Source organism: Geotrypetes seraphini, chromosome 12 (assembly GCF_902459505.1).
Source record: "Geotrypetes seraphini chromosome 12, aGeoSer1.1, whole genome shotgun sequence".
Lineage (NCBI taxonomy): Eukaryota > Metazoa > Chordata > Amphibia > Gymnophiona > Dermophiidae > Geotrypetes > Geotrypetes seraphini.
The window spans coordinates 100,954,732-100,967,093 of record NC_047095.1 but is presented as its reverse complement, the minus strand read 5'-3'; the positions used below and the strand labels follow the sequence as shown (position 1 = coordinate 100,967,093).

Below are 12,362 nucleotides of genomic sequence, written 5' to 3'. Positions count from 1 at the left end.
CTTTGCCTCTCTTTTCTCCGTGCGCTTGTAGGAGAGAAACACTTTTTTCTTCTCCTTAATGAGGTGCGAGATCTCCACGGTGAACCATTGGGGTTTATTGTTTCTTTGTCGTTTATTTACTGATTTTATGAAGCGGCTAGTTGCTTCATGTATGGTTGATTTCAGTGTTAACCACTTAGCTTCTACATCATCGGTCTCCGCTTGGTCCTGCAGTGTCCGACGGACGAAATCTCCCATGCGTGCGAAGTCTGTGCCCCGGAAATTGAGTACCTTTGTTTTCGAGTTTGATCTAGGGAAGCTTTTCCTAAGGTTGAACCATACTATGTTGTGGTCGCTGGAGGCTAGCGTATCTCCTACTGAGACCTCTGAGACGCTTTCCCCGTTGGTGAGTACCAGGTCGAGGATCGCCTGGGCCCTAGTGGGCTCCGTTACCATTTGTTTGAGACGTGCTCCCTTTATGGAGATTAAGAGCCTCCTGCTACCGCTGGTTGTCGCTGAAAATGAGTTCCAGACTGCATCAGGCATATTGAAGTCCCCTAGCAGTACAGCTTCTCCTCATAGAGTGATATTCTCTATGTCTTCAATTAATTCTGTGTCCATGTCTTCCAGTTGTCTTAGGGGTCTGTATACCACACCTAGATACAGGCATTTTTCTCTGCCTCTTGCCAGGTTTACTCAGAATTGTGTAATTCGGTCATTCCGTCACCACCTATATGCAGTCCATGGTGTGAGAGATACCCAATCCCTCCAGCTGCAAACCCCAAAACAATCCCTGGCAGGAAGGATGCTCAATCCCTCCAGCCAGAACCCCCCAACAGGAGGGATTCCAACATCCTTCTATTAGCACACCCTCCAACATCTGTAGCATGAGGCATACCTACCTACTGCCAGCACCCCAACATCCCCAGGTGGAAAGATGCCAACTCCTTTCTACTGGCACCCCCCACAACATCCCAGGCAGGATGGAATCCCACTCCCTACTGCCAGCGCACTTCCCAACATCACTAGTTTGGATGCCTACTCCTTTCTGCTGGAACCCCCTACAACATCCCAGGCAGGAGGGATGCCCACTCTCTCCTGCCGGCATGCCCCTCAACATCCCAGGCTGGAGGGATGCCAACTACCGCCTGCTATAACCCCTCAGTATCCCCAGCAGGTGGGATACCCACTCCTTCCTTCTGGCACCCAACAAACACATGACCCCCACCCCCAAAAACCCCATGGGAGTGGATTTTGGTATCTGGCCAGTTGGAGTTTTAGGCTACTCCCAGTACATAATATACTGGGGAGGAGGCCTAAGACTCTGGTTGACCCCTGTGCCTCAAGCCCCTCCTATGGGAGGGGACTTATATGCCTGGGCCAATGAAGGCTTTAGGCCCCCACCTTAGGATGTACCAGGAAGGGTATTTTTATGGGTGATGGTAAGAGGGAGAGGGCATCCCTCCTGCTGGAGATATTGGAGGGAGGAACAGCGGGGGTGCTGGTAGGTTTTTGGGGGTGCTGGTAGGAGGAAGAGGGCAACCCTCCTACTATGGTTGTTGGGGGGAAACAGCGGGAGAAGGTGGTAATCCCTCCTACTGGGGATTATTTCAAGGTTTATGTCTGGAGGGATTGGGCATCCCTCCTGCCGCAGACAGTGTGGGGCATTCAGTGATAGTATTGGAAGGGAGTAGGCATCCCTTCTGCTGGCCAGCTTGTGGGGATTGGGGGATCCCTGCCATGGCCACTCAGCTGATCACAGCAGTAAGATTTCCTTGCCACAATCAGTTAAGTGGCCACATCTCTTTAAGGGCTCCTTTAACTAAGGTGCGCTAGCATTTTTAGTGCATGCTGCATTGCCGCGCACACTAACCCAATGCTACAAGCCAAAAACTAACGCCAGCTCAATGGTGGCGTTAGTGTCTAGTGAGTGCGCTAAAACTGCTAACGCAGCTTAGTAAAAGGAGCCCTAAATATATGCTAGCATTTTGCTGGCCTACATTTCAGGTGCCTATCACAGCACTAGGGAGATGCCTAGGGCCACTTAAGCTTGCCTAAGGCCACTTCCAGGCAAAACTATGCCCACACCCAGCCTAAAGCAAGCTTAAGTGTCCCTAGACAGCACCCTGCTTCCACAGCAAACACCTACAGTGTAGGCAGCCTACCTCTGGATTTTTTAAAGCAAGTTTGTTTGGCTGGTTTGACAGTGGCAGGATGGCTAATGCTGCCTACAATTGGCCATGACCAGTTATAGAATTCAGCTTTTAGGCAAAGGACTGGCCCCTCCTTCATCTAAAAGCTCTTGTGTAGGGTGTTTGGGACAGGCTTTTTTTGTTTGATTTATATGTCGTTAGTGTAGAGGTAGTAGTGGTCTGGGCATTTAAACAGCTGAACGTAGAGGCAGACATTATTTTTTTTTAAAACTCCTTTTGCATGTTTTTTTGGAGAATAGACATTTTCCCTGCTTCTACTTTCAGCGTTTAGGGCTTAGGCCAAAAGGGGACTTACACATTTTTTTTATTATGCCCCTCCACGTCTGATTTGTAAATGGTCAAATAGTTTGACTGTTGAGACATTATGTCTGATTTGTGTATGGTGAAGGAAGAGATTAGAGACAAGAAGACTTCGCTTAAGGAATGGAAAAGGTCAAAAACGGATGAAAACCGGAAAAAAGTACAAATGACATCAAAGCAGGTGCCATAAGGCAGTAAGAGGGGCCAAAAGAGACTACGAGGAAAAAATAGCCACAAAGGCAAAGAACCTCAAGCCATTCTTTCGATATATTAAGGGGAAATGACCCAGGAAGGAAGTGGTGGGGGCCGTTGGATGACCATGGAATAAAGGGAGTACTAAAGAAAGACAAAGCCATCACCAACAAACTGAACACATTTTTTGCATCTGTATTTACCGAAGAGGATATATACAATATACCAGAAGCTGACAGGCTATACACAGGAAACAATGACTGGAAACTGAGAGGGTTGACGGTCAGTCTAGAAGAGGTATGCAGGCAGATTGATAGGCTTAAAAATGATAAATTCCTGGGACTGGATGGCATCCATCCGAGGGTAATCAAGGAACTGAAAGGGGTTATAGTTGAACTGCTCCAACTAATAGCCAATCTGTCGATCAAATCAAGAAGGATTCTGGAAGACTGGAAAGTGGCGAATGTTATGCCGATCTTCAAGAAAGGTTTGGGGGAGATCCGGGAAACTACAAACCGGTGAATCTGACCTTGATCTCGACAGCGTTTTTGTTTTTTATTAACAGAGCAGCCTGATAGGCAGAAGAGGCAGAGGGGAGACAGCCTGATGGGGAGGAGAGGCAGAGGGGCGGAAGCTTGATCGGGGTCGAAGCGAGAGGAAGCTCCACCCACCCCTACCGCGTCAGAGGTCGCATCGGTTCCCTGGCTCCCCTTTAAGAGCAGGGAGCCGGACCACGAGGCAGATCTTGGCAGCGTTTTTGTTTTTTGTTAACAGAGCAACCTGAAAGGCAGGAGAGGCAGAGGGGAGACAGCCTGATGGGGAGGAGAGGCAGAGGGGCGGAAGCTTGATCGGGGTCGAGGCGAGAGGAAGCTCCGCCCACCCCCACCACATCAGAGGTCGCATCGGTGCCCGGGCTCCCCTTTAAGAGCAGGGAGCCGGACCACGAGGCAGATCTCGACAGCGTTTTTGTTTTTTGTTAACAGAGCAGCCTGAAAGGCAGGAGAGGCAGAGGGGAGACAGCCTGATCAGCAGGAGAGGCAGAGGGGAGACAGCCTGATCGGGAGGAGAGGCAGAGGGGCGGAAGCTTGATCGGGGTTGAGGCGAGAGGAAGCTCCGCCTACCCCCACCTTGTCAGAGGTCGCATCGGTGCCCGGACTCCCCTTTAAGAGCAGGGAGCCAATGGCGCACAGCCGTTCGGCGCACAGCGAAGGCAAGCGGCAAAGGCACTCGCCTTAGCGAGAGCGCCTTTGCGAAGGAGCCTTGAGAAGGAGCCAGGAGCCCAGGCAGCCCAGCAGCGATATCTAACTTCTGTAAAATAAACCACAGGTACTTCTTTTCTACTCATTTCTCTCTTCTCTCTCTACTCTTTCAGCTAGCTGCGCGCCGGGCACAACCCATTCACACCGTGGGACATTGGAACGAGAAAGGAGTAATGGAGGCTGTAGGAACCCAGCTGAGCTACCCAGTATACTGCACAGAGTGTCATATGTATGAATACCTCCCCTCCGGGAGGCAGGCGTACATATGCGGTCGATGCCAGGAACTGGATAGCCTGAAGAAGGAGGTTGGGAGACTGCAGGTTAGAGTCCAGGAGCTGGAGGGACTCTACACCATAGAGGAGCAGTGCTGGGCAACCGAAGGCGCCACCAGAGAGAGCCACATCACAGAACAAGTTAGAGAGCTCAAGAAGTTCATCGAGGAGGCCTGCAGGATGGTGGAGGCACAGGACCAACAGCACATCAGGAGGGAACCAACAGTTGGACGACAGAATCCACCAGATGCCATGGGAGTAGGACCTTGCGGAGGATCTGGATAGGCAGATGAGGTGGAGACCCATCAGAGCCCGGAGGAAGGACCAGCGGACTGCGCCACTGATACAGACCTGAGACCAGAGAGACAGTTGAGGAAGGGGAGATCTGCTATCGTAGTGGGAGACTCAATCCTGAGAGAAGTGGACAGTCACATTGCTGGAGGGAGAGAGGACCGATTGGTGACATGTCTCCCGGGGGCAAGAACGAAGGATGTCATCAACAGAATTGGGAGGATCCTGGAGGGAGCCGAGACGGAGGAGACAGCAGTAGTAATCTACATTGGAACCAACGACATCAGCAGGAGGAACTACAACAGGACTACACTAACTGACCAGTTCAGGATCCTGGAGAGGAAACTGAAACTGAGGACGAGGAAGATAGCCTTCTCAGAGATCCTGCCAGTACTGAGAGCGGACACAGGAAGGCAGGGCGAACTACAAGCAATGAACGGTTGGCTGAGGAGATGGTGCGAAGAGGAGGGTTTCCACTTTGTTTAGAACTGGACAACTTTCTTGGGAAAGAACAAGCTCTACAGGAGAGACGGACTGCATCTGAGCACGGCTGGGATGAGGATGCTGGCACGCAATGTCCAGAGCGTCATAGACTTGGCTTTAAACTGAGGAGAAGGGGAAAGCCAATAGTCGATCTGACCTCGACACATCGGACAAAAGTATCAAAAAAGGATACTGAGCAAGGACATTGTAAAAGAGGGCTCAGGACTGAGTGGGAATTTTTGGAAAAAGGACCTAAGGACGTAATGCAGGGGCCCAGGGCACAAATGGAATGGGCAATCAGGATTAACAGAGAACAACGGGAGCAAGAGGGGCAACCAAAAAAGGGGAAACAGGCTGAGGACGAAACAGACACACCACAGGAGGAGGATGACCGAGACGAGGCTTGGGGCCTAGCAACCCAGGAGGGGGTCGCCAGGAGCGCCAAACCACAAGAAAAACCAGCAGGGCAGGCAAAAAACCGGGACTTACATTGTCTATACACCATTGCTAGGAGCCTAAGGGCCAAAATGGGAGAGCTGGAAGTCATAGCCGGCAAGAAGGACCTAGACATAATTGGAGACACAGAAATGTGGTAGACTGATGACAATAAATGGGATGTGGCCATACCAGGGTACAAATTCTACAGGAGGGACAGAACACACAAAAATGGTGGAGGAATAGCGTATATGTAAAAAACTCCATACCCTCAACCAGGATGGAAACAACAGTAAGGGCGGATGGCTTGGAATCACTATGGGTTAAGCTACCGGGAGGAACTGGAGCAGACATAAAATTGGGACTGTACTATCGCCCACCTGGACAATCGGAAGAAATCGACCAGGAGTTGGAGGCTGAACTGAGGCAGGTATGCAAAAGCGGAAGTGTGGTAGTGATGGGGGACTTCAACTACCCTGGGATAGACTGGGGTATTGGGCACTCAAACTGCACGAGGGAGACCAAATTCCTGGAGGCCACGAGGGACTGTTTCATGGAACAGCTGGTCATGGAACCAACACGGGGAGATTCCACTCTTCACCTAATCTTCAAAGGACTAGGGGGACCCGCAAAAGAGGTGGTGGTACAAGTCCCACTAGGAAATAGCGATCACAACACGATCCATTGCAGGCTAGAAATTGGATCATCAAAGGTGAAAAGAACCACAATGACAACACTCAACTTCAAAAAAGGAAATTATGATGCCATGAGGAAAATGGTGGGAAAGAAACTCAACGGCAATGCAAGGAAGATGGAGTCCCTAGAAAAAGCCTGGACCCTACTCAAGGGCACGGTGCATGAAGCACAGAACCTGTGCATCCCCAAGTTCAGGAAAGGGTGCAAAAAAAAAATAGAACAAAAGACCCAGTATGGATAACAAATGCAGTGAAAAAGGCGATAGGTGACAAGAAAGCATTGTTCAAAAAATGGAAAAAGGACCAAACAAAGGATATGCAGTAAGTTCGTCAAGCATGATCTTCCTTTGCTAAAGCCGTGCTGGCTGGTCCTCATCAGATTGTGTCCGTCAAGGTGATCAATGATGCAGTCCTTTATCAGTGCCTCTATCATCTTTCCTGGTACTGAACATAAGAACATAAGAAGTTGCCTCTGCTGAGGCAGACCAGAGGTCCATCTCGCCCAGCAGTCCGCTCCCGCGGCGGCCCATCAGGCCTATTGCCTGAGCAGTGATCCCTGACTATTCCTATAACTTACCTCTTACTTTTATCTCTATAACCTACCCCTACTCCTATCTGTACCCCTCAATCCCTTTGTCCTCTAGGAACCTATCCAAACCTTCTTTGAAGCCCTGTAACATGCTCCTGCCTATCACTGCCTCCAGAAGCACGTTCCATCTATCCACCACCCTCTGGGTGAAAAAGAACTTCCTAATGTTTGTTCTAAACCTGTCCAGGCAAATAAACAAGGGTGACCCAGTTGACATTGTATATCTGGATTTTCAGAAGGCTTCGACAAGGTCCCGCATGAACAACTACTTTGAAAAATTGTGAGCCATGGAATCGAAGGTAAAATACGTGGATTAAAAACTGGTTGGCGGATAGGAAATAGAGAGTGGGCAAAATGTACAATACTCGGACTGGAAAAGCATCATGAGTGGAGTGCCACAGGGTTCGGGCTTGGACCCATGCTCAACATATTTATAAATGACCTGGAAATTGGTACGATGAGTGAGGTGATTAAATTTGCAGATGATACAAAGTTATTCAGAGTAGTGAAGACACAGAAAGATTGCAAAGACCTGCAACGTGACATAAACACACTCGAGAAATGGGCTGCGACATGGCAAATGAGATTTAACATGGATAAAGGTAAGGTGATACATGTCAGTAACAAAAATCTTATTCACGAATACAGGATGTCCAGTGCAGTACTCGGAGAGAACCCCCAGGAAAGGGACATGGGAGTACTGGTAGATAAGTCAATGATGCCGTCCGTGCAATGTGCGGTGGCGGCAAAAATGACAAACAGAATGCTAGGAATGATTAAGAAGGGGATCACAAACAGATCAGAGAAGGTTATCATGCCACTGTACTGGGCCATGGTACGCCCCCACCTGGAATACTGCATCCAGCACTGGTCGCCGTACAAGAAGAAGGAGATAGTACTACTCTAAAGGGTCCAGAGAAGGGTGACTAAAATGGTTAAGGTGCTGGAGGAGCTGCTGTACAGTGAGAGGCTAGAGAAATTGGGCCTCTTATCTATTGAAAAGAGGAGACTGAGAGGGGACGTGACCAAAAAAAACCATAAGAACATAAGAAGTTGCCTCCGCTGAGGCAGACCAGAGGTCCATCCTGCCCAGCGGTCCGCTCCCGTGGCGGCCCATCAGGCCTTATTGCCTGAACAGTGTCCCTGACTAATTTTGTAACTGCCTCTAATCCTCTAACTATTACCTACCTCTACTCCTATCTGTACCCCTCAATCCCTTTGTCCTCCAGGTACCTGTCCAGACCCTGTTTGAAGCTCTGTAACGTGCTTCTGCTTATCACATCCTCCGGTAGCGCGTTCCATGTATCCACCACCCTCTGAGTGAAAAAGAACTTCCTAGCGTTTGTTCTAAACCTTTCCCCTTTCAATTTCTCTGAGTGCCCCCTTGTACTTGTGGTTCTCCGTAATTTGAAAAATCTGTCCCTGTCTACTCTTTCTATGCCCTTCATGATCTTGAAGGTTTCTATCATGTCTCCTCTAAGTCTCCGCTTTTCCAGGGAGAAAAGCCCCAGCTTCTTCAGTCTGTCAGTATATGAAAAGTCTTCCATATCCTTTATTAGCTTAGTTGCTCTTCTCTGGACTCTCTCAAGTACTGCCATGTCCTTCTTGAGGTACGGCGACCAATACTGGACACAGTACTCCAGGTGCGGGTGCACCATTGCACGATACAGTGGCAGGATGACTTCCTTCGTCCTGGTCGTGATACCCTTCTGCCTTCCTTGAGGCTGTGGCACACTGCGCCGACGCCTTCAATGATGTGTCTACCATCACTCCCAGGTCTCTTTCAAGGTTACTCACCCCTAGCGGTGATCCCCCCATTTTGTAAGTGAACATCGGGTTCTTTTTCCCTACATGCATGACCTTGCATTTCCCTATGTTGAAACTCATTTGCCACTTTATGGCCCATTTTTCCAGTGTTGTCAGATCTTTTTGGAGATCTTCGCAGTCCTCCATGTTATTGACCTTGCGATATAGTTTGGTGTCATCCGCAAATTTAATAACCTCACATTTTGTTCCTGCCTCCAGGTCGTTAATGAATATATTGAACAGGAGCGGTCCCAGCACCGACCCCTGCAGAACTCCGCTCGTGACCCATTGCCAGTCTGAGTAATGGCCCTTTATTCCTACCCTCTGTTTCCTCTCCGCCAGCCAGTTTTTGATCCATCGGTGGACCTCCCCTTGCACCCCGTGGTTCCATAGCTTCCTTAGCAGTCTTTCATGTGGTACCTTGTTGAAGGCTTTTTGGAAGTCAAGGTAAATTATGTCTATAGATTCCCCTTTATCCACCTGGCTGTTTACCCCCTCAAAGAAATATAATAAGTTAGTGAGGCATGACCTGCCCTTGCAGAAGCCATGCTGGCTCGGCTTTAGCTGCCCTGTGTTCCCAGATGTAGTCTTTAATCAGCGCTTCCATCATCTTTCCCGGAACCGAGGTCAAGCTCACCGGCCTGTAGTTTCCTGGGTCTCCCCTTGAGCCTTTCTTGAAGATGGGTGTGACATTTACTATTTTCCAGTCTTCCGGAATCTCTCCAGTTTTTAAGGATAGGTTGCATATTTGTCTAAGTGGCTCAGCTATTTCGTTCCTTAGTTCCTTGAGTACCCTTGGGTGAATGCCGTCCGGACCTGGCGATTTGTCGCTCTTTAGCCTGTCTATATGCCTGAGGACATCCCCTTAGCTAACCTCTAGTTGGACCAGATTTTCATCCTGATCTCCTTTTACGATCTCCTCGGGTTCCGGAATGTTGGTTGTGTCCTCCCTCGTGAAGACTGAAGTGAAGAACTCATTTAGCCTGTCAGCTATCTCCTTTTCCTCTTTTACCAGTCCCTTTCTGTCTCCATCATCCAAGGGTCCCACTTCCTCCCTTGCTGGTTGCTTCCCCTTGGCGTACCTGAAGAATGATTTGAAGTTTGTTGCTTCCCCCGCCAGTCTCTCTTCATATTCTCTTTTTGCTTTCCTAACCATTCGGTGACACTCCTTTTGGTGTATTTTGTGCTCCTTTTGGTTGTCCTGATTTGTCCTTTTTCCATTTTTTGAATGATGCCTTCTTGTCACTTATCGCCTTTTTCACTGCATTTGTTATCCACACTGGATTTTTTGTTCTATTCTTTTTGCACCCTTTCCTGAACTTGGGGATGCACAGGTTTTGTGCTTCGTGCACCGTGCCCTTGAGTAAGGTCCAGGCTTTTTCTACGGACTCCATCTTCCTTGCGGTGTCGTTGAGTTTCTTACCCACCATTTTCCTCATGGCATCATAATTCCCTTTTTTGAAGTTCAGTGCTGTCGTTGTAGTTCTTTCCACCTTTGATGATCCAATTTCTAGCCTGTACTGGATCGTGTTGTGATCGCTGTTTCCTAGTGGGGCTAGTACCACCACCTCTTTAGCAGGTCCCCCATGTCCGGAATGAAGGGAATAGACTTAGTAAATAAAAACAGGTTGTTTACCCTCTCTAATGTAGAGATAACATGAGGGCATTCTCTAAAGTTAAAAGGGGATAGATTCTATACAAATGTAAGGAAGTTCTTCACCCAAAGAGTGGTAGAAATCTGGAATGCTCTTCTGGTGGCTGTTATAGGGGAAAACACCCTCCAGGGATTCAAGACAAAGTTAGATAAGTTCCCGATGAATCAGAACGTATTCAGGTAAGGCTAGACTCAATTAAGGAACTAGTCTTTGACCTAAGGGCCACCGTGTGAGCGGACTGCTGGGCACAGTGGACCACTGGTCTGACCCAGCAGTGGCAATTCTTATGTTCTTATATTGTTGTATGACTGAAAGTTATGTCTTGTGTATTTATTTATATTTTATGCAAGCTTTTACACTATGACTCACTCAGAATAGTAGGATGTAGTGAGTAATAAATTTTTAAATAAATACAAATATCACTCTAAGCACCAATGCATCATATAATTTTTACACTATCAATCCACAACGGCATATCTTTACTTAGATCTTTACATAGAAGAACACACGTTGGGATGTTGTGGAGCAAAACAAAAGGGGGGACCCGTTTTTGAAAAAGCCTTTGGGCGAAACTGGTTGAACCTTAAGGTCCTTCCCAAGGTTTAAAAAAAAGAATGAAGTAATAGCTAAAGCTAAGTACAAAAGTGTTAAAGTTGTATAAGAAAAGTTTATCGATTTGCACAAAACATAGAATATAGAGCACAAGCACTTTAAAAAAAACTAAGGTTTGATGATTAATAAAACCAGAAAGAGAAAAAAGCCTTCAAATAATTTGGCTGATTGTTGGCTGGAACTGAAGAGCATAGAGGTACTTAGAAAGGTATTATCTGAAAAAAAGATCACTTAGAAATTAGGCACTTTGAAGTTTATTATATGCCGTTGTGGATTGATGGTGTATATTACATAGACAACGTCCTAAACAACATTGGGCTATTTTAATACATCATATAATTTTTAGGCACACCCATTTATGGCAGCTAAAACTAGGCCTAAATTCCTGCACATAAGTTGTGCATTGATCAGATATATTTTATAATGATGCACATAATCTTTAGGACTGCCCAAAATCTGCCACTGGCCATGCCCCCTTTTAAAATTTGTACACTGGAACTGGTGCATGCATTCTATACAATCATGCTCTTAAAGTTCCACACAAGGAGGGGCATAATTGAAAGGAACGTCTAAGTCCGTTTTCGTCCAAGTCTCAAGTTGTCCAAAGTAAAAAATTGCTTAGGACACATTCTCAAAAAATATGTCCAAATTTTTTTTCGTTTCGAAAATCGTCTAAATATGCGTCCTGCAGATCTAATCTTCCAAGTCGCTAAATCGTCCACCTTTATACCACATTTTCATCCAACTTTTTATCCAAGTCAAATATGCCCAGAACAAGCCCTGTTGGACATGGGAGGGGTCTGCAAAATGATGGACTGAACACCCAGACATGGTACCTAAATAGTGTGGTACCTTACAGGGCAGTGCTATGAACTTCACAAAAATGGTGCCATGTCTTCTCCTCACTACAGCTCCCTTATAGGTCATGGTGAGCCCCCAAACCATCTTCTGAATCCCCTAGTCCCACTTATCTACCACCCCAATAGTCTTTATGGCTGCAGGAGCCACTTATATGCCAGTAATAAAGGGTTTTGGGGGTGTATAGGGGTGTGCACATGTTTCATTATCAATACAGTGATTACAGGGTCTTATGGGCATGGGTCCTCCTCTCCATGAGTCCCTAACCCACCCCCAAGATGGCTTAAGCTGCCTCTGTGCAGGACCACTAGGCTTTCCTTTGCCAGGTTGCCAGGTGATGATGGTCTGGAGGCTGAATTTTAAAGGTGTGATTAATATTTTTATGGGGTGGGGGAGGGTCGGTGATCACTGGGGTAGTGTGTGTGGGTTTCTATTATGTGTTTGCAGTGCTTATCTGGTGACTTTAGGTGGGTTTTTGTAATTTAGACTAAGTCTAAGCCGGCCCACGTCCAGCCCAACTCCCGCTCTCGACACTCCTCCTGAAATTCCCTGTTTAGCTTTGGTGATTCAGCGGCACTATGAACATAAGAACATAAGAACATAAGAAATGCCTCCGCTGGGTCAGACCCGAGGTCCATCGCACCCAGCAGTCCGCTCACGCGGCGGCCCAACAGGTCCAGGACCTGTGCAGTAAATTTCTGTCTATACCCCTCTATCCCCTTT

General features: G+C 47.7%; 1 protein-coding gene across 1 annotated transcript in view; it reads left to right on the top strand.

Annotated features, from left to right (window-relative positions):
* The window catches only part of LOC117346775 (vomeronasal type-2 receptor 26-like), a 48,189-nt gene that overhangs the window by 17,032 nt on the left and 18,795 nt on the right, over positions 1-12,362 (top strand). The window lies entirely within an intron of this gene.